Source organism: Choloepus didactylus, chromosome 10, assembly GCF_015220235.1.
Source record: "Choloepus didactylus isolate mChoDid1 chromosome 10, mChoDid1.pri, whole genome shotgun sequence".
NCBI lineage: Eukaryota > Metazoa > Chordata > Mammalia > Pilosa > Megalonychidae > Choloepus > Choloepus didactylus.
In genome coordinates, this window is record NC_051316.1 from 86,974,581 (window position 1) to 86,999,849 (window position 25,269).

Sequence of the window (25,269 nt, forward strand, 5' to 3'; positions counted from 1 at the left end):
CTTCAATCTGCTTATCATCCTTACCTATATTAACTGATAAAAATTATTTGACAGTTAGGAAGGTTTTAATTTTTATATTAGTTCAAATATTTAAAAATATTGATTTATTGATTGATGATCTGAAAGCTCCTATGCTGAGAGCTGGAAACAGAGGACCCCTGCCCTCAGAGAAGTTGTAGTCTAAGGCTGAAACAAAAAGATGTAGACTGTAATTCAGTGCAAACTTGATTAAGACTAAAGGGTCCCAGGAAGACTTCATGGAGGAGGTAGCATTTGAGTTGCCTTGAATTATAAGAGCAATGGGGAAAGAACATTACTGGTGAAGGAGGTTGGTTTGTAAGCTCTTAGGAAAGAACCATACTCTGCCTTCTTTTACAGGATATCACTCAGTTTCTTCAGGTTTAGAAGAGGCCTTTGCATTATCTTTTCCACTGTTCCTGGAGAACTTTGCCTTCATGAGGAGCTTCCTGGAATGCCATTCAGAGCCCTGTCCCCAGGTGAGAGGAGAGGGAAGCAGAACAAACTAAACAGGGACTCTAAAAAGCACAGGTGCCTGGATCCTCAGGCTCAGTTCACCTGCTAAGGACTCTGCCCTTCCAGAGCCCTGGCCTAAAAGGTGCTACAGATGTGGATCTCATGAGTGAAAACCTTAGGGTACAGATACAATAAAAACTCTGGGAGAGGAGATTGATATCCACTATGGTTGCAGGGAGGCATGGAGAGAATCAAGGAGGACTTCATAGAAACTGCAACATTAGCTCTGGGACTTAAAAGATGGGTAAGATTTAGACATGATTCTAAGTAGAAAGGCCAGCATTAGCATGGCCAGGGAGACTGGAATGTATGGGCCACCTTCAGGATATTGACTGGGTTGGTCTGTCTCTATGTGCCTGTGGCACACAGAGGAGGTAATAGGTGAGAAGACCTGAATGGTGGGTTGGGCCATATTTAGAGGGTCCTGAATGCAAGCCAGAATTCAGTGTGCAACAGACTGTAAGCATCATGAGATTGGTGCAATATCTGCTTTGTTTACCATTGTATTCCCAGTGCTAAGCATACATAGATGGTAATCAGTCTATGTTTATTGAATGAATGAATGAGATACTACAAGGTTTTGGGCAAGAGAGTGATAAGATTAGAGCTGTGTTTTGGTAGGCACTCTGGTAGCAGTGTGGTGGCTGGCCTAGGAGAGGTGACATGGGAGGTGGGGAAAGGAGTTAGGGAAGTTGTTTCAGAGCTGCAATCAAGCAATAAGGAAGGGTAGTGGCAGTGTGATAGAGAAATAGGGAATGACTGCAAGAAATATTTTAGGGGTAGAATTGATAAAACTTGGTGGTTGGATGTAGAGAACAAGGACAAGAAGAAGTCAAGAATTCTTTGGGGGCCCAGGTTTGAGTAAAGAGATAATGACATAGGGTACAGATAAAGTTGCTCCCCTCTACAGATAATACTGTATTGTGTTTACCAACATTGTATTTGATGGAGCCAGTTTTGCTCTCATTGGTTGTATAGTCATGCTACCACCATTGACAGTCTAAGAGAGGATGAACCTGGAACCCTCAGAGCCTTGCCATTAGTGTCTGAGCTTGAGGCAAGATATGACCTTCTCTATGTGCCTCAACAGGAAACAGGCACTAGAGAACATGGAAGCGTGATTTAGCCCCTAAAGTTCTTCCTTCCGTGATTCCAGCTCTGCCTCCCAGCCACTTCCTCCCTTGGTTGTGGCCCTGCCCTCTGAGACCATACAGAGCAAACATAATCTGACCTGTACCTCATGGACCTTCAGGGAGTTGAAGACTGCCATTGTCTTTCTCTGTATGTCTGAGATTCCCCCTCTGATTGGTAATAATGCTTTCTTACAACAGAGTGAAGCAGTCTCTGCAGTGTTTGGTACAAAGCTGTCACTTTACACACTTCCTAAGAACACATCTTCCTGAACAGAGGGTGTTTATGTCCCAGCAGCCCCTGCAGAAGCTAAAGGCCAATGGAAGGACAATCCCCATTATTTTCTGGTTAGCTGGACAGGCTCCCTTTGCTGATTTGGTCCAAATTTTAAAGTTGCAGGGCAGTTTGTAAGCAAATTTAAGGTGCTTGCTGCACACTTTGAAGGTGGCACCACTGATTTGTACGTGAGACAAAAAAACTCCACAACAGTTTGTTTTATTTTTCTGGTAATGATGAGCAAGCATATTCAGCCACCCACAGGCTAGTTCTCCCAGGGACTACAGCTTGTGAAATCTTATACAAGACTGGAACTTCGTCTGTGCCTGGAATACAGAGGTAACCTTCCCATCAATAACACACAGGGTATCAGAGCTTGGCAAAAACCTCCAGGATCACCTGGGTAGACCCCTGTGTATGAGCAAATGACCCATGGCTGCATCCATTGTTGTTCTAGTGTGCTGTCTGCACTAACAGGCCAGGTAGATCAATAGCCTGTTCTCAAAATAGCTGTTTCCATGAAAAAGAAACTCATGACCTTTGCCAATGTCCTTCTGCTCCCAGAACCTCAGTTTCCTCATCTGTAAAGTAAGTGGGTTATTTGCAAGATATCCAGGGCCTGTTTCAAGCTCTGGGACAAGTAAGCCTAGTGATGATCTTAGAGGTTGAGCTAGGACTGGAATCCAGACATTCCAACTCCCAGTCCAAGGCTGAGTATATACCCCTTGCCTCCTGGCCTGGTCTCCCCCCCCCCCCCCCCCCACACACACAGTGAAATAGAAAGAATCCTTCCTTGCCTTTGCAGAGCCATGTAATATAATTATTCTAATTACTACAGAGAACACTTACTACTAAACATGAAGATACATCTTCTGTAATCCTTATTTTCTGTGTCAGGATCCTTGTAGGCTCAACTAGCCTCATGGAATACAATAGAGGGCAATTGAAGTCTGTACTTTTTAATATACAAGCAGCAGCGCTGACACCTTTCATTTATTGCTGCTCCATGAGAGAAGCAAGTACTGGGTAAAGGTGCTTATATAAAAACATAATATTAACAATTGTAATGTTGCTTGATTAATATAAATTCTGAGAGCAATAATATTGGGTGGGCCACTTTGTACAGCTCCCCTGAAATCTGAGCAACATTCAGATAAGACCAAGACCACAAATTAAGCTAATAATTCATATAAGAATTTTAAATATCAATAAGCACATGAAACTACATTTAGCTTTACTAGTAATCAAATAAATGCAAGTAAAATTTAAAAAGTAGTGAGAAGAAATTTTATCCTATAAAATTAGCAAACTTTCTTTTTATGATCACACCCAATTTCACAAAGGTGAGGTGAAATGGGCACCTCTGTATGCCCAGTAAATCAATACATTTCTTCTGGATTGCAGTTTAACAATGTATGTCAAGTGCTCTCTGACTAAGGAGTTCAACTTTAGAAATTTACTGTAAGGACATAATCAAGAAGGAAAAATGGAAACAATTAAAATGCCTAAAAATAGGTAAATGGTTAAATAAATTACAGTACACCTGCATGAATGACTATTGTGAAGCATAGCAAGTTTTTGAAAAACATTTAATGTGAAAAAATGTTAAGATAAAATGTTCAGTCAGAAGAGTAGAATACAAAACTGTATGTTAGCCAGTCAATTTTGTAAAATACAAAATAGATATAAATAGCAAAAGGCTGTGGTATGTGGTGTGCTTTTCTAAACTTTTCTGTATTTTCTAAATTTTATGCCATGGATGTGAATTATCTTTATAATCAGAAAAAGTAAGAATATTTAAAAAGAAATGAAAGCCCTAATGTAAACTAGGGACTATAGCTATTAGTACAATTATAATAGTATTCTTTCATCAGTTATAGCAAAGGTCCCATACTAAAGCAAGATGTTAATTATAGCAGGGGTTGGGGTTATAGGAACTCTGTATTTTCTGCATGATTTTTCCATAAAGCTACCAACTCTCTAGTAATATATATATGTGTGTGTATATTATATATATGTATTCTATACATTATATGTGTATGTATATATAATATATACATAAGAAAAGAAAAGAAAGGTCCAAGAAAGCCTAAGGTAGATTCATGGTGGTGTCTTGAGTAGAGGTGCTCGGCGAGGCCTCTGAAGTCCACCTTGCCTCTCTGTCTTGCCCTTCTCAGAGTGGCTCCAAGACATCCTTATAAATATGCAGAGCCCAGATGGGTGAGAAAAGAAACCTAGTATGACTGAGCACACCTTTAACCATTGTGGATTCTCCTTGCTCTTTCCCAATACCAGTCAGAGCCAATTTCACATACACAGTCCCTTTCAATTGTAATCTGAACCAACTTGGCGTTTCCCATATTCTTAAATCTTTCATGGATTCATGTTTTCAAGCAGGCATAACTTGTGTTCTAAACTGCCTCCTCCTCCAGCCAATGTGAATCCAGATTCTGCCTCAAATAAGAGGTGACAAGGTGCAGGATGACCACTGTCCCCTCCTAGAAGAAAGGAAAAACATTAGGCAAGCCTTGCCTCAGTATTCTGGAGGCAGAAGCTCAGCTCTCCCTAATCCAAGGCAGAATCCGTAGAAGAGAGAAGGTCATAGCATAACAAAGGAGTGACAACAGCCCACTACACTGCACAGATGACAGTGCTCAGCTTTGGATAATGCTCTTTCCAGGAAAGCCTAGAAACCTGAGAGAATCCAGCAGTGGTGACCATGGTGACCAGGATGCGGTAGGACCTCTACTAGAATGAATAGCTGTGGAATCTGAAGGAAGCTGGCCCAAGAAGTGAAGTCTGAGAATTTAAAAATATCTCAAGAGCTGTTGGTAGAAGAGAGAAGAAGGGTTATATATGACCCTATTGGTAAAAACAGATTAGTAGGCAGATCCTACGAGGAGGCAAATGTTAACTCAACACACATGGACCCCTAATGTGCCCGTTTGGATATATTATGTCTCCAGAAAAGCTATGTTCTTTAATGCAATCTTGTGGCAGCTGACTTATTAGTCTTTTGATTAGGGTGGAAACTTTTTTTTGAATTGCAGTTCTCTTTATTGCACTTTGCAGATATTGCATTTTTTATAAAGTGAAGGTTTGTGGCAACTCTGTGTTGAGTAAGTCTATCGGCGCCATTTTTCCAACAACGTGTGCTCACTGCATCTCTGTCACATTTTGGTAATTCCCATAATATTTCAAACTTTTCATTATTATTATGTTTGTTATGGTGATCTGTGACCAGTGATTTTTTTTTTTTTTTAGTGAGGAGACAGGCAATAAATTCTTTACTTTTTGCAAGGAATATAAACATAGTACACCATATCCATTCATTTATTTGTTCAAGAAACATGGAGCATCTACAATGACACTGGTACATAGTTTTTCATGTAGAAAAATTATCTAATTAAATATATACATTAATATGGTTTTGGATTTATTTTCCTAGTAGCTTTTAGGTTGGAAACATTTTTTTTTAATTCAGTTTTTTTTTAAATCAGTTTTATTGAGATATACTCACATACCATACAATCATCCACAGTGTACAATCAGCTGTTCACAGTACCATCATATTGTTGTGCATTCATTACCACAATCAATTTTTTTTTTTTTTTTTTTTTTTTAGTTTTTAAATGAAAAGTTTAATTTTTGTTTCTTTCAATGTACGGATTTCATGATATGTGTTATCTATAAGCTACGAGAAACACACAAACATCAAAAAATCACCACTTTATACCAAAGCAAAGCAGAGCTTCAGAAAGGCAAATAACCTATAATAACTACTTTGCTTCCCCATTGCTCAAGTTTGCATAAATGTGTTATCTTCAAGGCATTAGTTTAAAGATTTCTAACATTATGAACAATACTCTTCCCACAGTTCACATATTTCCCTTTGAGTAATTTTTCTTGCTGCACAGACCTGTTTCCTGTTTCCGTCTCTTGTCATCTAGTTACAGTAAAACTGCTTCAAGTCCTCATATCCACTTTCTTTTTTTTTTATCTTCATTTTATTGAGATATATTCACATACCATGCAGTCATACAAAACAAATCGTACATTCGATTGTTCACAGTACCATTACATAGTTGTACATTCATCACCTAAATCAATCCCTGACACCTTCATTAGCACACACACAAAAATAATAAGAATAATAATTAAAGTGAAAAAGAGCAATTGAAGTAAAAAAGAACACTGGGTACCTTTGTCTGTTTGTTTGTTTGTTTCCTTCCCCTATTTTTCTACTCATCCATCCATAAACTAGACAAAGTGGAGTGTGGTCCTTATGGTTTTCCCAATCCCATTGTCACTCCTCATAAGCTACATTTTTATACAATTGTCTTCGAGATTCATGGGTTCTGGGTTGTAGTTTGATAGTTTCAGGTATCCACCACCAGCTACGCCAATTCTTTAGAACCTAAAAAGGGTTGTCTAAAGTGTGTGTAAGAGTGCCCACCAGAGTGACCTCTCGGCTCCTTTTGGACTCTCTCTGCTACTGAAGTTTATTTCATCTCCTTTTACATCCCCCTTTTGGTCAAGAAGATGTTCTCCGTCCCACGATGCCAGGTCTACATTCCTCCCCGGGAGTCATATTTCACGTTGCCAGGGAGATTCACTCCCCTGGGTGTCTGATCCCACGTAGGGGGGAGGGCAGTGATTTCACCTTTCAAGTTGGCTTAGCTAGAGAGACAGGGCCACATCTGAGCAACAAAGAGGCATTCGGGAGGAGGCTCTTAGGCACAATTACACAATCAATTTTTGAACATTTTCATTACTCCAAAAATAAATAGAAATAAGAATAAAAATAAAAGTAAAAAAGAACACTTCAAACATCCCATCCCCTCCCATCCCACCCGATTTTTCATTTAATTTTTGTCCCCATTTTTCTACTCATCTGTCCATACACTGGATAAAGGGAGCGTGAATGACAGGGTTTTTACAATCACATAGTCACACCATGTAAAATACATAGTTAAACAATTGTCTTCAAGAATAAAGGCTACTGGGTTGCAGTTCAGCACTTTCAGGTATTTCCTTCTAGCTATTCCAAACACTAAAAACTACAAAGGGATATCTATAGCACATAAGAATACCCTCCAGAATGACCTCTTGACTCCATTTGAAATCTCTTAGCCACTGAAACTTTATTTTGTTTTATTTCTCTTCCCTCTTTTGGTCAAAAAGACTTTCTTAATCCCACAATGCCGGGTCCAGGCTCATCCCCAGGAGTCATGTTCCACATTGCCAGGGAGATTTACACTCTTGGGAGTCATGTCTCACATGGGGGGAAGGCAGTGAGTTTACCTGCCAAGTGGGCGTAGAGAGAGAGAGGCCACATCTAAGCATTAAAAGAGGTTCTCTAGGGGAGACTCTTAGGCACAATTATAAGTAGACTTAGCCTCTTCTTTGCAATAACAGGCTTCATAAGGGCAAGCCCCAAGATCCAGGGCTTGGTCTACTAAATTGGTAGTCCTCAATGCTTTTGAGAATATCAGTAATTCCCCAGGTGGGGAAGTTTAATATTTCCACATTTTTTCCTGCAAATACATTTTTATTCCCTGCCCAAATTACTCTGGGATGTATTGGGGTTCCACAATAACTTGTACAAACCCTACCAGATCTCATTTCCTATTCTAAGATCTATGTAATTATGGTGTTTGAATCAACTGACCATACAAGTTAAATTAGTTAGTGTGAAACAGAAAATATGGATCCTGCACCAAATAAACATCTTTTCCCATGGTCTCACACAGAAGTTGAAGTTTTAAAACACAGTCAGTATCCTCCTTTATAGTGTGGAAACTTTTGATTGAGTGTTTCCATGGAGATGTGACTCACCCAACTGTGGGTGAGAACTTTGATGAGATCATTTCCATGGAGGTGTGGACCCTGCCCATTCAGGGTGGCTCTTTGTTAGATTACTGGAGTACTTTAAGAGAATTTCATGGAGAGGAGAAGCAAAGAGAAGCTGAGAGCGATGTTTTGGAGAGAAGCTGATATACATAATCCAGAGTTTGCTCCCAGGAGAAGCTAAGAGCCGACACAGACCCAAATGCTTGGAGACACTGGGAGATGCAGATAGAAGGACATTTGGACATGCTAAGCTAAGAGATGAAGCTCAGAGTTTGCCCCAGAGAAGCTAAGAGAGGACCCCCAGGTTCTTTGAGAAAAATGCCCTGAGAGAACAAGCAAAGATGCACAAAGGCTGAGAGAGAGAAGCTAAGAGAGACAGAAGTCCAGAGACATTTTGGAGAAAGCCATTTTGAAATGCAACCTGGGAGCAAAAGACCAGCAGACGCTGGCCATGTGCCTTCCCAGCTGACAGAGGTGTTCCAGATGCCATTGACCTTCCTTCAGTGAGGGTATCCTCTCGTTGATGCCGTAGTTCAGACACTTTTGTGGCCTTAGAACTTATGTTATTTGTAACCTAATAAATCCTCTTTATAAAAGCCAGTCCATTTCTGGTGTTTTGCGTAATGACAGCATTAGCAAACGGGAACACCTACTTTTGAACATAATGTGTTAAAGAATTTTAGGTAATATTTGCCCATGGCAAAAAATTCAAAAGGTATGAAAGGATATACAGTGAAAAGGAAGTTGCCTCCCCATGTCTGACCCTCAGCTACTCAGTCCCTTCCCCAAAGGCAACCAATAATAACAGTTTCCTGAACATTCTTCACAAAAGCCTGTGCACATGCAAGCATGCTATAAGCACACTGCATAGACTATTCTATGTCTAGTATTTTTTCATTCAAAATTTTCTTTAAAATTGTTCTCTATCAGTTCATATGGTGCTGCCAACTTCTTCTTCCCTTATTCTTTTTAATGAATATAAAGAATTCCTTGTAGGGCTGTACTGTAATTTATTAAGCCATTCTCTATTAGTGAGCATTTATATAATCTTTTGTCATTATATAAAGCTATGCACTGAATATCTCTGTGCCTATGGAGCACACATGTAAATACATCTGTAGAATTAATTATTAAAAGTATAATTGCTGGATTAAAAGATTGTGTTTTTCAATATTAAAAATTTAAAATACCGTCACACAGTGCAAAGTTCATAAGATACAAAGTCTAATCTTCATTCCTATCTTTCAGCCGCCTCATTCTGTTCCCTGAGGTAATTAATGTTATAGGTTTCATGTGTATTCATAAAGAACTATTTTCTTCCTTTTTTATATACAAATGGTAGCAAATTATACTTAAGATATTATGGCTTGCTTTTTTTCATATTGTAAATATATTTCTCTGACTCACACACAATGTTGTATGAGACATTTACTAGTTGTTTTTTTTCCTTATTCTCTTTTAGTTTGATTTTTTCCCATTTTTATTGTGAACTTTAACATATATACATAGCAGAGATAACTTTCAATTACGATTTCACAAGTAGTTAGAGAACAAATCTCAGAGTGTCGTGTCATGGGTCACAGTTCCACAACTTCATCCATGTCCATTATTATAAAATATAACATACATACAGAAATGCATTAACTCTCAAAGTACAGCTCAACAAGCAGTCATATAGGTAATTTCAAAATTTTTTATGGGTTATAGTTCCACAATTTCAGTTCTTTCCTTATTATGCAATACAAGATATATACAGAAAGGTGAAAACCTTCAAGGCACAATTCAATGAGCAGCTATAGAGCACATCCCAAGGGATGCTATAGGCTATAGTTCCACCATGTCATTTCCCTCCTTGCAGCCATTCCAACACCCCAGCATCCAAAAATATATATATATACATAATTATGTAAAATTTAAGTATTCATAGACCTTTGTCCAATCTTATCTTGTTTGTTGCTACTCCTTCCTTGCACTTAATCTCTTTCTCCGTCTTCAGGGGTATCTAGGCAGTGAGTACCCTATCTTGTTCATATTAAAAGGGGGTGTCGACAGTATGGTGAAGGGGCCCACATCTGATAGTTGATCTTAAAGGGGCTGTTGCCTCTGGGTTTTAGGATTTGTCTGGTATAGAAACACTCTAGTGGATTTAAGTTTCTGAAAGATAAAACTTAGGGCATCTTTTATAGAATATCAGGTAGGGACCTAGGTATTTGGGGCTACTTTTGGTAAGGGCATGGCATGCCATGGCCAACTGGGATCAAGGCTCTTATTTTTGTCAGGATAGTACTTCATGGCCAATTTGTGAGAGGCCTTGATTTGGCACTCTGATGCCAATTTTGGCGCACCTAAAATATCGTAGTAACTTTTTGAGGCCAGAATTAATTCTGTTATCATTAAAATGCATATTGTAAAGGTGAAAACCAACTGGGGGTGTAGCCATTTCTAATATCCCGTACATTTAAGGGTATCCTCTCGTTGATGCCATAGTTTGGACACTTTTGTGGCCTTAGAACTTATGTTATTTGTAACCTAATAAATCCTCTTTATAAAAGCCAATCCATTTCTTTTGGCCTGGAGCAGATGCTTCAGCCTTATCTGTGGGTTGTCATCCTGTGGCGTTTGGATCAGGACTTGGGTATCTCCTAACTGCCCTGCATTGCTTTTTTAAAATTTAACAATGTATTATGAAAAGTGTTGCCAATCCATAGCACTTACAGAGCTTTCTTATTTTTTATGGTTACACAGCATGCCATTGAATGAATGTTGTAATTTATTTCCTCTTTCCTTTAATGATGGAATTTAGATTGTTTAAACTGTTTTGCTATTGGTATACACTATAAAATTTTCATAGTATTGCCAAATTTCTCTTCACTTTACACTTCCACCAAGAATGTATGCATTTGTTTCCTATCTTCAACCGCACAATGTATTTGAAACTTTTTTATTTTTGCCATTATAATATTTAACAAATGGTATCTCAATGTTGTCTTTATTTGTATCTCTCCTGTGAGTGAGGCTGAACAATTTTATAGGTGTTGGAGCCATTTATTATTGCTTTACTGTAAACTATCTATTCCTTTCATTCACCCATTTTTCTATTGGGTTGTTGATCATTTTACTATTGATTTTAGATACTCTATAATAAGGAGATTATTCCCTTGTTTTTCATGTGCTGCATATATTTTTCCCAATTTTCCATTTTTTAAATGTCTGTTTAGTGTTTTTCTCTTTGCAGATTTCTTTTTATATCTATGTTATAACATTTATAAATTTTCTACTTAAGACTCATACATAACGTTCTCCTCTCCAAGCTTACAGAAAGGATACAGCAGAAAGCAGAGCTTTGCGCCCTGTGTCCACTGGAATCTAGAAATTCTCTAGTGTTCAATGTTTCCGCAGTTATACTTACCTCCCAGGACTCCCTTTTAGACTCCATGTTGTTGAAACAGAGCTCCTCACTACTTCCTTAACAACCTCTTGCTTGTTCCTTTCCGTGCCTTTGACCTAGGTTGATTCTACCTGGAATGCCAGCCTCCTCTTGTTTGTAACTGACCTGTTCCACAAGTTGTAGTTCAAATTTTAGTTTTTCTTCCTCCTCAAAGTCTGTCTGACCTTCACAATTGCAGAAATCCCCCATTGAAGTCTCTCTCCCTCCTACGACTTCCCCAAGAGCTGAGGTTCCTAAACTTTCTGATGTCACGTAATATTTTCACAGCTCCCTCAGGCAAAAATAAATACCTAACAGTTCCATGTATTAAGTAGTTAGATCCAAACAACTTAATAAGCATGTATGTCTTTATAATATAGTAATTGCTTGAACAAACAAATATTTGTATGTTGAAAGAAAACTTACGTTTTTACTTCATTTTAAGTAGCTACAATTACTTACTAATAGGATATATGTGCCTGTTGGGTGCTGCACATCTTCTCAAACCTTGGAATCAGGTTGAACACTACCACTTCCATTGCCTGTTATGTTAGCTTTTACCCAGTACTTGCTTTTTACCGTAGCAACCAATGAGAACCCAGCTTTGCAAAGATATGATGTCATACAAAGGAATGTAGCATGATCTGATGTTGAAACAGTGAACTACATAGCAAGTTTGTGCACTGTCCAATCAATTTTGAGTATCACTGAGTTTCCCTCGAAAAATTAAAATATCCCATTGTAACCCTGTGTAGCTCCCACGGTCTCCTCAGTCCAAAATTTGGCCATAGGACTTTTCTTTACCTCTAATAGTCAGGGTACAGTCTACCTTCTATGATAGTTATTTGAGGACATACTTTCTGTCTCCTGTTAGAGCCTTTTAAGGGCTAGAACCATGTCTGATTCATCTCTGTGTCCCCTATAGCACCTCTCAGCCATAACAAGTAGTACATAACGAGCATTTACTAGGGCCAGGATATCCACAGGCTGAATGACTGGAAAGCCCACACACCTCTCACAATGCATCACTTAGCCCAGTGCCTTACCTACGTTACTTGAATGAAAAAATAAATTCGCGTATACTTAATTTGGGCTGTACCTTGATTCAAGCCAGAAAAGCAGAGCAATTCATAGAACCCAGTCAGACCAAGTAGATGCCTCTACATGTCCAGCATGGGGTTGGAGCATAGCATTGAACTAAACATAGCTCTGCCACTTACCTCGTACCTCAAGCAAGTAATTTAACTGCTCTGAGCTTCCATTTTCCTCATCTGTGGAATGGGATAACAATAACAATACTCCGAGGAGTGTTGTGAGAATCAAATGAAATATTGTCTGCATAGGGTCTTCAAGGACATCCAGGTGGTGTGCTTTAAGGATTATGGTACAGATGTAGATATCGCAGATACCGTTAATGGTGTGACCTTATTATATGCCTTTCCCTGGTAGGGATGGAGGAGGGTGAGGCTGGACAGAGGACTGAGTTGTGGAGGAGGCAAGGGGCATAAGGAGCTATTTCTGTTCCCCAAGTGACCATTCTCTAGTTATAGTCTGAAATTCCCTCTGGAGTCACACTAATGGACACATTAGTATTAGTATCAGTTGGCGAAGTACCATATGCTCTGAAATGTTTTCCCATTAAGCTTCATGGGAAGTGGCAGGAGTTCATGGTCCATTATAGAAAATCTGCCATGACTTTAACCTCCAATAATGCATACTCCTAGATCTCCTAGGCTCTGGAAGGCCAGGCTGTGCCCTTACTACACGATAATGCACCAGACATCACTTATTTTAAGACAGAAAATCTGTAAAGTAAGGTTATCCTTGCTTCTCAAAACCAGGGTCATAGAAGCCTCTTTGGTTTTAGAAAAAAATATATATTTATGTTTTAACAGTGGATTACTTTGTGAACGCTCTTGCTGTTGGGTTTCAAGCTAATCAGCCTATGTAATCGTCATTAATCAGGGTCCAGATTATGAACATGCATTATGTCTTTAGTGTCATCAATAAGTATTATGATTCTGGTTTTTCATAATTATGAAATAATGGCTTTTCATAATTTTCCACGCCCTTTGTGGGAAGTGTATCTCTTTTAATCAGTTTGCATAAAAAAGAATGAAAGAAAAAAAGAAAGGAAGATCAAAACTCCACAAATTGTGAAAGAAAAGACAGGCTTACTGTGTCAAGCTCTGGGGGTTCCAAAATACGCAATAATAACTGCCATTTGTTGAATGTCTACAACCCTCTCCCCCAGTTGGTTGCATTTGTTTTATCTGTATTATTTCATTTGATCTGCACAGTTCCCTTCAAGGTCAGTATTATCTCTATGTCATATGGGAAAACTGAGAAATTACATTAGTTGTCCAAGGTCACAAAGCTAGCAAGGACTAGAGCTGAGAGATTCAAGATGGGTCTAACCCCACAGCCCAGATCCATTCCAGGAGCTCCCTTTGACTCAAAAAAGAAACTGAAACAGTGTCATGGTACATAGTACATTGTAACAAAGCATGAATAAGCCTTATTTTTAAGAAAATCTAAGTCATCCATCTCTCTCCCTCTCCCACACTGAAAATGGGATGGAATACCTCCAAGATTTTCCCCTGTGCCTGGAGCGTCTCCATGCCCTATTTCCAGAATTTAGGGTGGTAAAGAAATATTTTAGCTGGAGGGGATCCAAGCTAACACCAACCCTCCCATCCCCCTGTTCTCTTTAGTCAGAGCTGCTCTGCTTATACCTGTCTTCTACATTGGGCTTCTATTTAATAGGATTTCAACTGAATAAAGGATTCCACTGTTTTCCTTTCCCCCAAAGTTAGAAAAACACTAATGTGGTCCAATCCTCTGCCTTATAGATGAAGACACTCAGACTTAGAGCAGGCTTGATCAAAATCACCCAGAAAACATGTAATTCATGACAAGAACTACAAAGGTGCAGGGACTAAGGGATATAGCAACCTAGCTTGTGTATACTATTGAAGTGAAGTTGGTATCAAAGTAAATGAGATTGATATGGATTTAGGATGTTAAATTTAAGCCCCACAGCTTAAATTTGGAGAATATGCATGCTCAAAGAAACAGAAATTAGAGTACAGGTTGCAAGGGGTGGAAGGCTGGGGAATGGGGAGTTAATGCATAATGGCTGTGGGGTTTCTGTTGAAGACATGAGGGTTTGGGTAATGGAAGGTAGTGAGTATAACCCAATATTGTGAATGTGATTAATCCCATTGAATGGCATGCTTGAGAGTGGTTGAGATGGGAACATTTATATTAAACATAATATGTATTCCCACAAATTTTTTTAAAAGGAAGAGACAGATGGGGAGACAATGACAATTCGATGCAGTGTATGATCCTGGATTGGATCTGGCAGGGGAGAAGAGGAGGCTGAGGGGACATTGTTGGGATGAGTGACGGATTTGGAATGTAGGCTGTAGGCTTTGTGTTAGTGTTAAATTGCTAGAACTTGATGGCTGCACTTGGAGTGGTTACATAGGAGAATGTCCTTGTTCTTTGGAAATGTACAAGGCAATGTTAGGTGTAATGGAGTGTGATGTGTGCAGCAGAGTTCAGAAGGGGGATTGATGGATGGACAGGTAGGTGGATAGATGGCTGGATGGATGGGTGGATGGGTTGATGAGATGATACAGCAGACGTGGCAAGGGGTTGGGATTGGTGGATCTGGGTACCTGTGCAGGTAGAGATGGTAGGAGTTTTCCCTATTGGGTTTTGCATTGTATTTTGTAGCTGTCTTGTAGATTTGAATGTATTTTAGAATAGAAAGTTAAAAAAAAAAAGAATAAATGACTGAGTAAAAAAAAAAACATCAATTCTATCAATCTGTCTTTTAATTAATGTATTTAGACCATTTACATTTTTTTTAATCTTCATTTTATTGAGATATATTCACATACCACGCAGTCATACAAAACAAATCGTACTTTCGATTGTTTACAGTACCATTACATAGTGGTACATTCATCACCCAAATCAATCCCTGACACCTTCATTAGCACACACACAAAAATAACAAGAATAATAATTAGAGTGAAAAAGAGCAATTGAAGTAAAAAAGAACACTGGGTACCTTTGTCTGTTTGTTTCCTTCCCCTATTTTTCTACTCATCCATCCATAAACTAGACAAAGTGGAGTGTGGTCCTTGTGGCTTTCCCAATCCCATTGTCACCCCTCATAAGCTACATTTTTATACAACTGTCTTCAAGATTCATGGGTTCTGGGTTGTAGTTTGATAGTTTCAGGTATCCACCACCAGCTACCCCAATTCTTTAGAACCTAAAAAGGGTTGTCTAAAGTGTGCGTAAGAGTGCCCACCAGAGTGACCTCTCGGCTCCTTTTGGAATCTCTCTGCCACTGAAGCTTATTTCATTTCCTTTCACATCCCCCTTTTGGTCAAGAAGATGTTCTCCGTCCCACGATGCCAGGTCTACATTCCTCCCCGGGAGTCATATTCCACGTTGCCAGGGAGATTCACTCCCCTGGGTGTCTGATCCCACGTAGGGGGGAGGGCAGTGATTTCACCTTTCAAGTTGGCTTAGCTAGAGAGACAGGGCCACATCTGAGCAACAAAGAGGCATTCGGGAGGAGGCTCTTAGGCACAACCATAGGGAGGCCTAGCCTCTCCTTTGCAGCAACCATCTTCCCAAGGGTAAAACCTGTGGTAGAGGGCTCAACCCATCAAACCACCAGTCCCCTATGTCTGTGGTCATGTTAGCAACCATGGAGGTGGAGTAGGCGAATACCCCTGCATTCTCCACAGGCTCCTCAAGGGGGCACTACATCTTTTTTTTCCTTGTTTTTCTTTTCTTTTTTTTTTTTTTTTTAACTTTCCCTTCTTTTTTAAATCAACTGTATGAAAAAAAGTTAAAAAGAAAACAAACATACAATAAAAGAACATTTCAAAGAGACCATAACAAGGGAGTAAGAAAAAGACAACTAACCTAACTGCTTAACTTCCAACATGTTCCTACTTTACCCCAAGAAAGTTACCTAATATAGCAACATTTCTGTGAACTTGTTCCTACTATATCCATCAGAAATCAACAGACCATAGTCATTCCTGGGCATCCCCAGAACGTTAAATAGCTTATCTGTTCTTCTTGGATTATTGTTCCCCCTTCCTTAATTGCTCTCTATTGCTAGTTCCCCTACATTCTACATTATAAACCATTTGTTTTACATTTTTCAAAGTTCACATTAGTGGTAGCATATAATATTTCTCTTTTTGTGCCTGGCTTATTTCGCTCAGCATTATGTCTTCAAGGTTCATCCATGTTGTCGTATGTTTCACGAGATTGTTCCTTCTTACTGCCGCGTAGTATTCCATCGTGTGTATATACCACATTTTATTTATCCACTCATCTGTTGAAGGACATTTGGGTTGTTTCCATCTCTTGGCAATTGTGAATAATGTTGCTATGAACATTGGCGTGCAGATATCTGTTCGTGTCACTGCTTTCCGATCTTCCGGGTATATACCGAGAAGTGCAATCGCCGGATCGAATGGTAACTCTATATCTAGTTTTCTAAGGAACTGCCAGACTGACTTCCAGAGTGGCTGAACCATTATACAGTCCCACCAACAATCAATAAGAGTTCCAATTTCTCCACATCCCCTCCAGCATTTGTAGTTTCCTATTTGTTTAATGGCAGCCATTCTAACCGGTGTTAGATGGTATCTCATTGTGGTCCTAATTTGCATCTCTCTAATAGCTAGTGAAGCTGAACATTTTTTCATGTGTTTCTTGGCCATTTGTATTTCCTCTTCAGAGAACTGTCTTTTCATATCTTTTGCCCATTTTATAATTGGGCCGACTGTACTATTGTCATTGAGTTGTAGGATTTCTTTATATATGCAAGATATCAGTCTTTTGTCAGATACATGGTTTCCAAAATTTTTTTCCCATTGAGTTGGCTGCCTCTTTACCTTTTTGAGAAATTCCTTTGAGGTGCAGAAACTTCTAAGCTTGAGGAGTTCCCATTTATCTATTTTCTCTTTTGTTGCTTGTGCTTTGGGTGTAAAGTCTAGGAAGTGGCGGCCTAATACAAGGTCTTGAAGATGTTTTCCTACATTGTCTTCTAGGAGTTTTATGGTACTTTCTTTTATATTGAGATCTTTGGTCCATTTTGAGTTAATTTTTGTGTAGGGGGTGAGGTAGGGGTCCTCTTTCATTCTTTTGGATATGGATATCCAACTCTCCCAGCCCCATTTGTTGAAAAGACCATTATGACTCAGTTCAGTGACTTTGGGGGCCTTATCAAAGATCAGTTGGCCATAGATCTGAGGGTCTATCTCCGAATTCTCAATTCGATTCCATTGATCTATATGTCTATCTTTGTGCCAGTACCATGCTGTTTTGGCAACTGTTGCTTTATAATAAGCTTCAAAGTCAGGGAGTGTAAGTCCTCCCACTTCGTTTTTCTTTTTTAGAGTGTCTTTAGCAATTCGAGGCATCTTCCCTTTCCAAATAAATTTGATAACTAGCTTTTCCAAGTCTGCAAAGTAGGTTGTTGGAATTTTGATTGGGATTGCATTGAATCTGTAGATGAGTTTGGGTAGAATTGACATCTTAATGACATTTAGTCTTCCTATCCATGAACATGGAATATTTTTCCATCTTTTAAGGTCCCCTTCTATTTCTTTTAGTAGAGTTATGTAGTTTTCTTTGTATAGGTCTTTTACATCTTTGGTTAAGTTTATTCCTAGGTACTTGATTTTTTTAGTTGCTATTGAAAATGGTATCTTTTTCTTGAGTGTCTCTTCAGTTTGTTCATTTCTAGCATATAGAAATATTACTGACTTATGTGCATTAACCTTGTATCCCGCTACTTTGCTAAATTTGTTTATTAGCTCTAGTAGCTGTATCGTCGATTTCTCAGGGTTTTCTAGATATAAGATCATATCGTCTGCAAACAATGACAGTTTTACTTCTTCTTTTCCAATTTGGATGCCTTTTATTTCTTTGTCTTGCCGGATTGCCCTGGCTAGCACTTCCAGCACAATGTTGAATAACAGTGGTGACAGCGGGCATCCTTGTCTTGTTCCTGATCTTAGGGGGAAGGCTTTCAGTCTCTCATCATTGAGTACTATGCTGGCTGTGGGTTTTTCATATATGCTCTTTATCATGTTGAGGAAGTTTCCTTCAATTCCTACCTTTTGAAGTGTTTTTATCAAAAACGGATGTTGGATTTTGTCAAATGCTTTTTCAGCATCTATTGAGATGATCAATTGATTTTTCCCTTTTGAGTTGTTAATGTGTTGTAATACATTGATTGATTTTCTTATGTTGAACCATCCTTGCATGCCTGGAATAAACCCCACTTGGTCATGGTGTATGATTTTTTTAATGTGTCTTTGGATTTGATTTGCAAGTATTTTGTTGAGGATTTTTGCATCTATATTGATTAGGGAGATTGGCCAGTAGTTTTCCTTTTTTGTAGCATCTTTGCCTGGTTTTGGTGTTAGATTGATGTTAGCTTCATAAAATGAGTTAGGTAGTGTTCCATTTTCTTCAATGTTTTGAAAGAGTTTGAGTAAGATTGGTGTCAGTTTTTTCTGGAAAGTTTGGTAGAATTCCCCTGTGAAGCCATCTGGCCCTGGGCATTTATTTGTGGGAAGATTTTTGATGACTGATTGGATCTCTTTGCTTGTGATGGGTTGGTTGAGGTCTTCTATTTCTTCTCTGGTCAGTCTAGGTTGTTCATATGTTTCCAGGAAATTGTCCATTTCCTCTACATTATCCAGTTTGTTGCCATACAGTTGTTCATAGTATCCTCTTATAATTTTTTTAATTTCTTCAGGATCTGCAGTTATGTCACCTTTTTCATTCATTATTTTGTTTATATGGGTCTTCTCTCTTTTTGATTTTGTCAGTCTAGCTAGGGGCTTGTCAATCTTGTTGATCTTCTCAAAGAACCAACTTTTGGTGATATTTATCCTCTCTATTGGTTTTTTGTTCTCTATGTCATTTATTTCTGCTTTAATCCTTGTTATTTCTTTTCTTGTACTTGGTTTAGGATTGGTTTGCTGTTCATTTTCTAGCTTCTTCAGTTGATCCATTAGTTCTTTGATTTTGGCTCTTTCCTCCTTTTTAATATATGCGTTTAGTGCTATAAATTTCCCCCTTAGCACTGCTTTTGCTGCATCCCATAGATTTTGGTATGTTGTGTTCTCATTTTCATTCGTCTCTATATATTTAGCCATTTCTCTTGCTATTTCTTCTTTAACCCACTGATTGTTTAGGAGTGTGTTGTTTAACCTCCAGGTATTTGTGAATTTTCTAAGTCTCTGATGGTTATTGACTTCTAATTGTATTCCATTGTGGTCAGAGAATGTGCTTTGAATAATTTCAATCTTTTTAAATTTATTGAGGCTTGTTTTATGTCCCAGCATATGATCTATTCTGGAGAAAGTTCCATGAGCACTAGAAAAGTATGTGTATCCTGGTGATTTGGGATGTAATGTCCTGTATATATCTGTTAAATCTAATTCATTTATCAGATTGTTTAGGTTTTCAATTTCCTTATTGGTCTTCTGTCTGGTTGATCTATCTATAGGAGAGAGTGATGTGTTGAAGCCTCCCACAATTATTGTGGAAACATCAATTGCTTCCTTTAGTTTTGCCAGTGTTTCTCTCATGTATTTTGTGGCACCTTGATTGGGTGCATAGACATTTACGATTGTTATTTCTTCTTGCTGAATTGCCCCTTTTATTAGTATGTAGTGGCCTTCTTTGTCTCTCAAAACATCCCTGCATTTGAAGTCTATTTTATCTGAGATTAATATTGCTACACCTGCTTTCTTTTGGCTGTGGCTTGCATGAAATATTTTTTTCCATCCTTTCACTTTCAGTTTCTTTGTGTCCCTGTGTCTAAGATGAGTCTCTTGTATGCAACATATTGATGGTTCATTTTTTTTGATCCATTCTGCGAATCTATATCTTTTAATTGGGGAGTTTAATCCATTTACATTCAACGTTATAACTGTGAAGGCATTTCTTGAATCAGCCATCTTATCCTTTGGTTTATGTTTGTCATATTTTCCCCCTCTATCTATTAGTATCCTTTATTGTACCCATACTGAATCTCTTTAGTACTGAACCTTTCTCCAAGTCTCTCTGTCCTGTCTTTGTTTCTCTGTCTGTAGGGCTCCCTTTAGTATCTCCAGTAGGGCAGGTCTCTTGTTAGCAAATTCTCTCAGCATTTGTTTGTCTGTGAAAAATTTAAGCTCTCCCTCAAATTTGAAGGAGAGCTTTGCTGGATAAAGTATTCTTGGTTGGAAATTTTTCTCACTCAGAATTTTAAATATATCGTGCCACTGCCTTCTTGCCTCCATGGTGGCTGCTGAGTAGTCACTACTTAGTCTTATGCTGTATCCTTTGTTATGTGGTGAACTGCTTTTCTCTTGCTGCTTTCAGAACTTGCTCCTTCTCTTCTGTGTTTGACAGTGTGATCAGTATATGTCTCGGAGTGGGTTTATTTGGATTTATTCTATTTGGGGTTCGCTGAGCATTGATGATTTGTATATTTATGTTGTTTAGAAGATTTGGGAAGTTTTCCCCAACAATTTCTTTGAATACTCTTCCTAGACCTTTACCCTTTTCTTCCCCTTCTGGGACACCAATGAGTCTTATATTTGGACGTTTCATCGTATGGCTCCTGAGACTTGCAAGTGGGCCCCTCTTCCAGGCCGTGCACCCCGGGTCCTCTGTTGAGGGATGACTGTGCTATGTCACAGGTGAGTGCCGTCCCCCCAGGGCAGTTCTGGGCTGCTGGGCTGTGTAGGGAGGCTCCCAGTCTGCTCAAATGATGGCTGAATGGGGCTTTGTTAATTCACACTGCTCTACCTTCCCAACTCTGGGACAATCAGCTGAGGTTGCAGGGAAGGCTAATGTCCACTCCCAGTTTTGTGGTGTGTGCCTGTTATTTGAAGCACTTCCATCACAGTGGGTTGTCTGGGGCAGTTCTGGGCTATGGGGCTGGCGATGGGCAGGAGTGTTTCCTGTCCACCAGGATGATGGCTGTGAGCGGACACCCCCCTTTTCTTGGGAAGTTGTGGTGTTTAGTGAATTTTCTCAGCCACTGGATTATTGCGTTTTGTCTCAGAGCTCTCCTAGTTCTGCTCTTGACTTGACCTGCCCAAATTGCAAGTCTTTGAAGCTTTCTGTATTGGGCTTCTTAGAGTCATTGTTTTAGAAAAAGAAAAAAGGATTAAAAAAAAAAAAAAAAAAAGAAAAAAAGGGCCCTCCTCAGAGATCTAATGGGTTATTGAAATGCTAAGAGACAAAGCAACCAGGGCCATTAAGGAAAGGTCCACAGGGCAGAGAGATCAGCTTTTCTTCGGGATTTGCATATGCACCTCAGGGCCTGAGCTCGGGCCTGGGCTCTGCCCTTCCCCTTTCTATGTTCACCAGAACTCCAAAAATCCTCCGCTTTTATTTTGGAGTTTTTCGTGTTGTTTTTTTTCTATGCCTGTCTCCTCTCTGCTGGGCTGGCTGCTCTCAGATTCTCTGGTGTCTGGTCTCAGTCTATCTATGGTTGGAGTTTGGATCAGTAGAATGAGTTTACGATAAGGGCTGCCACTGCAGTTCTCCCTTCTCCTTCCCGGAGCTGACAGCCCCTCCTCCCACGGGACTGAGCCTGGCAGGGAGGGGCGCGGGTCCCCTGGCCGCAAAAACTTACAGATTTCGCTGATCTCAGCAGTTCCACGTTTTCATGAGTGTTGTATGAAGTATGCCCAAAGACAGATTGCTCTGTGGTGTCCAGTCCACGCAGTTCCTGGCTTTCTACCTACTTTCCTGGAGGAGTAACTAAAACATACAGCTCACCAGTCTGCCATCTTGCCCCGCCTCCCTAGACCATTTACATTTAACATAATTATTGAAATGTTAGGACTTAAGCCAGCCTCTTTATTTTTTATGTTTTTTCTCTGTTTTTCATTCCTCTTTCCTTTTCCCTATGGATTATTTGAACTTTTTTTTTTTGAATTCCATTTTGATTTACCTATTTCGTTATATAGTGTTTTTAGTAGTCACTCCGGTATTACATTATACATTGATATTGACATTTTACCACTTTGATGAAATGTAAAAACCTTACCTCCACTTAGGTCCTTTTAATATAATTGTCTTAAATATTTCCTCTATGTACACTGAGCACTACCTCTAACAGTATTATAATTTTTGCTTCCATCATCAAACATAAATTTAAAAACTCAAGAGGAAAAGAATAGTCTATTATATTTACCAATATTTTTACCATTTCTGCCTTTATTCCTGATATTCCAAGTTGTCCGTTTTTTTTTTGTTTGTTTGTTTGTTTTAATCATTTCCTTTCTGTTTGAAGAATTTCCCATAGTCATCCTTTTAGGGTAGATCAGCCAGTTACAAATTCTTTTAGTCTTTCCCCATCTGAGAATGTCTTTATTTCATCTTCATTCCTGAAGGATATTTTTTGCTGGAAGAATTCTGAGGTGATTTCTTTCAGTGCTTGAAAAACATTGTGCCATTTCCTTGTGATTTCCATGGTTTTAGATGAGAATTCCACTGTCATTTGAACTGGAGTTCCCCTATAAATCATGTGTTGTTTCTCTTGGCTGCTTTCAAGATTTTCCCTTTTATCTTTAGTTGTTGGAAATATAATTATGATGTCTTTGGTATGGATTTCTTTGGGTTTACTCTATTTTAGGCTTGATCAGTTTCTTGAATCTAGGGTTGTATCTTTATCCAAATTTGGGGTAATTTCAGCCATTTTAAAAATACTTTTTCAGTCTCATTCTTTCTCCTCTTCTTCTGATTTTCCAATGAAATGAATTTTAGCTCATAACTTTGTTCCTATTTTTCAGTCTATTTTCTCTATATTGTTGAGATTGGGTAAATTCTATTGCTTATTTTCTCAAGTTCACTGATTTGATTCTCTGTTACCTTCACTCTATTGTTGAACCTATCCAATAAGTTTAAAAAAAAAATTTTGTGTGTCTTACAGTTCTATAATGTCCACTTAGCTCTCTCTCTCTATACATATATATAACTTTTTCTTTGCTGAGATTGTCTATGTTTTCATTTATTTCAGGGAAATTTGTAATTGCTTGTTGAAGCATTTTTATGATGGCTGATTTAAAATCTTTGTCAGATAACTCCAACATCTGATTTATCTCCATTTTAGCATCTGTTGATTGTCTTTTGTCATTCAAGTTGAGATTTTTCTGGCTCTGGGTATGATGAGTGATTTTTTTGTTGCATCCTGGATGTTTTGGGTATTATGTTATGAAGTTCTGGATCTTACTTGAATTTTCTTTTATCAGACCTCTGCTGATACTGTATTGATGGGGGGACGGGAGCACCACCTCATTACTGTTGGGTTGGGGTAGAAGTCCAAGCTCCCCATTCAACCTCCATTGACCAGGGGTGAGAATGGAAGTTGTGTGCCAGTTTTTCCATGGTGTTTGGCTGGAATAGTGTAGGTATTGCCCAAAGGTTTGTTTTGTTATACTGCCCTTTCCTATTCCTTTGGCTGGAGGGATTAGTCCTTCCTTCCTTCCTTCCTTCCTTCCTTCCTTCCTTCCTCCCTTCCTTCCTCCCTCCCTTCCTCCCTTCCTTCCTTCCTCCCTCCCTCCCTTCCTTCCTTCCTCCCTCCCTTCCTTCCTTCCTTCCTTCCTTCCTTCCTTCCTTCCTTCCTTCCTTCATCTTTTGGCATTTCCTAACTGTGGGCTTCTCTAGTGCTCAGTCTTGGATATATAGGTGGTAAAGAGAAAACCCTGAGAATTCATTGCTATGTCATTCCTTGAGTCCTGAGATCCCTAGTTGCTCTGCCTTTTTCTATCCATCATTCAGAGTCTTCTTATGCTTGTTTGATACATCATATTTAGGGTTTTTAGCTGTACCTTGTGGAAGGATTAGGGAGAAGTGTATCTCCACCATTTTGTCAAGAACTGGAAGTCCTAGGTGTGTGTTTCTAAATTAATACTGTGTAGCCCTTAATGAGTCTTTTATATCTGAACAGTCATGTTTCTTAAAGTGCATCAGATTTTCTTCTATTATTTCTTTGGTTTTTTCTTTGCTCCTTTGTTATTTGCACTCCTTTTAGTATGCCTATTGTTTGCATGTCTCCTAGATTTTTTAACCTTTCCACTTGTAATTTCTATTTCTTTGTATTTTTGGCATGGTACTGAGGGATAGTTCTCCTTTTTGATCTTTCAGATCATTAAATCAGTTTTCAGTGGTAGTCATTCTATTTTTCACTTCCACAATTGAAATGTTTAAATTTAGAAATTGTCTTTTTAATTTCCAAAACCCCCTTTTCCTCATTCTGATAATTTCTTTACAGTTTCACTTGTATCTCCTTAAATTTTATTTAAAAACACTTTTTCTTCTATTAAATTTATCTCAGTGTGAGTCCTTTCTTCCTTTTTTATTCTCTTTCTTTCAAGCTACTGAAGTCCCTTAAATGAGCTCTGATCTGCTTTGGCAATTCATATCAGCCCCTGGGAAATTCAGGCTATTATGACCTCTTGGTTAGCAGAGGCTCAGCAATCATGAGAGGAGAAAAAGATCTTTCTACTCTAGTGGCCTAGTGGTGAACAAGACTGGTCGGCTGGGTCCACTAAGCTGAGGTGAAGTGGGGAGGCCTCAGGGGTCCCAGGATACTCCCAGTATGAGTGGAGAGGGGCTGGGATGGTAAAATCCACTTGTTGAGGTGTGTGCCCTGGTGTGGAGCTGCATCTGATCAAAGGAAGGCACCATTATTTTCTCATTTGCACAAAGATATCTGAGGGAGGCATGTTTTCCTAATCCACATAAAGATGCTGCATGGGTTTGTAGTGTTCCTGGGAGGGGTAGTTTGGCCCAATTATGTTATTGCCCTCTAGGGTCACAGACTCAGAAGAACCAGGGGTCCTCCCCTGGCGTTATGTGCAGGAAGTGGGCAAGGGCCGTTCTTCCTCATCTGCTTAGAGTTCCAACTCAGTTGGGGCCAGCTGGGACCCTCTGGCAGCCCCAGGATCAGTGGTCTTCACTGCAGGCTCAGTAGTGAGCAG

General features: G+C 39.1%; 1 protein-coding gene across 1 annotated transcript in view; it reads left to right on the forward strand.

Moving 5' to 3' along the window:
* The first annotated feature begins 385 nt into the window (after window positions 1–385).
* Window positions 386–25,269, forward strand: part of FRMPD1 (FERM and PDZ domain containing 1) — a 146,381-nt gene continuing 121,497 nt past the window's right edge. The window contains exon 1 of the mRNA XM_037797314.1: window positions 386–497. The gene's annotated coding sequence lies outside the window, so the exon portion shown is untranslated. The remainder of the gene's footprint in view (window positions 498–25,269) is intronic.